This window comes from Odontomachus brunneus, unplaced genomic scaffold (assembly GCF_010583005.1).
Source record: "Odontomachus brunneus isolate Ranch 3 - 2012 unplaced genomic scaffold, Obru_v1 Obru_scaffold_077, whole genome shotgun sequence".
NCBI classification, from domain to species: Eukaryota; Metazoa; Arthropoda; class Insecta; order Hymenoptera; family Formicidae; genus Odontomachus; species Odontomachus brunneus.
Genome location: NW_022639527.1, coordinates 290,053 through 292,159, shown reverse-complemented (window position 1 = coordinate 292,159; position 2,107 = coordinate 290,053).

Sequence of the window (2,107 nt, the reverse complement as noted above, 5' to 3'; positions counted from 1 at the left end):
GGTGCGTTCGAAAACACTGAAAGTCCACGACGGAAAGTGGCTGTGGTGGATGAACTTGATGGGGTTAGTGGAGTTTTTATCGAGAGGAGTTTTCGAACAGCCATGGAAGAATGGTCAATGTGACATACTACATGTGTGTTGTGCCTACATATGTTGTACAAAATGATTGAAAGCGTATTAGCTATAATTGCTTCTCAGCAAAATAATAATAAATTAATAAATTTAGTAATTAATTAATTAATTAATTTAGTAATTATTAATTTATAATTTAGTTATCTGGAAAGTTAATTGGTTATATATTCCTCGGTCCGAGAACTCGGATCGATTTCTAGCATCGTGGGCACCAGGCCTAAGGAAATTTATAAACTTATTTATTACTCCTTACCTTTAACATCGTATATATAGACATTTCCCTTGTCATCCTTTTGTATATTTTTTTAAATATCCATGCATAAAATATGACGACCCGGGATTAAATTTTCCATTTTTTTTCACAAATTGTTACTGATTCGTGACTTTTAACGTGCCTCGTATCTCGTAAGAAAATTTCAGAACCTATAAAATACAAAAAGCTTAATAAGCTTTATTTATATTTAAAGACAATATTCTGACAATATACATCACTATAGAAATAAATCTAAACCTGGCTAACCTACACTGCTGTATTTAAATTTTTTATCTTACCGTGATGGCTAATGGTTGTACGAATGTTTCGAAGAACAAAAAACCATAAATAATTTAGTAATTTCATACTGTATTGCACTCTTTGCGCACTCTCCACCATCTCCACCGATTCACACCGCGCAAAAGAGAGTGGAGAAAAGTCACACGAGTGGTCCACGGAGTACGGTTTTCGAACGGCCATGGTCGCATGGTCAGTGTGCCCACTAGGGGTTTTCGAACGATCTGAGTGTGACAAAATACACACGGGTGATGTTTTCGAACGCACTCCTGTGTGCAGGAGTCATTAGATTTGGTTCCACCAGACCCGGAAATTATGATAGGCACGACCATCTAGTACTTTTGTAGTTTATGATAACATCTTCTAACTCAATCTTACCAAAGGAACAAGTTGGAGTAAGAAATAAAAAACGCGCATTCGACATCAGGTAATAATTTCGCGTAAAATCTCACGATTATATCCATATTTTTTTAAACGTGTGATAAGATTATTTGTATTTTATTAAAATAATATTTATTATAAACTACCATTTGAGAAATCTGAAGTGTAAAATATAATCCTAATTTAAAATAATATGTATCCTAATTTATTTACAAGAATTCTGTTTATATTATTCATATATGTGACGGAAGTTACAATTAAACTTACGAGTTCAAAATTACGTTTTGAAAATTATTTATTAATCAATAAATAATATTAATATTATTATTAATATTAATTAATAATAATATTATTAATATTAATTAATAACTAATTTTCAAACCGTAATTTTAAACTCGTAAGTTTAATTGTAACTTCCGTCACATATATGAATAGTATAAACAGAATTCTTGTAAATAAATTAAGATACATATTATTTTAAATAAGGATTATATTTTACACTTCAGATTTCGCACATGATAGTTTATAATAAGTATGATTTAAAAAAAAAAATAATCTTACTATACGTTAAAAAAAATATGGATATAATCGTGAGATTTTACTAAATTATTATGTCGAATGTGCGTTCTTTACCACTTACTCCAGCTTGTTTCTATGGTGGAGTTTACCGACAAGTCGGAGCTTCAGTGCGGACGAGGTATGTACTGCGGGTGTATATCAGTTGGACACGGGGCAATTGGACACAGTCCAATCACAAGTCGCTGTTCCAAGGGACCCTACAAATGTCTCTAATCATACGGTGCTGTGATTGGCTGTGTCCAAATGCACCGTGTCCAAGTGCATCGCTCCCCCTAGATACCAGGGAATTTGAATTTTCCCGTAGCTAATAGATATATTGATATATCTACGGATATCATAGCGTTCTCAAAGTTGAGCAAATTTCACAAAAAAGTTGGGAATTTTTATTATTACAAACATAAAAAATCTCAGTCAGCGGGATGAATTATAGGGCTGCTGCTATACTTGATCATAAAAACCTGAATT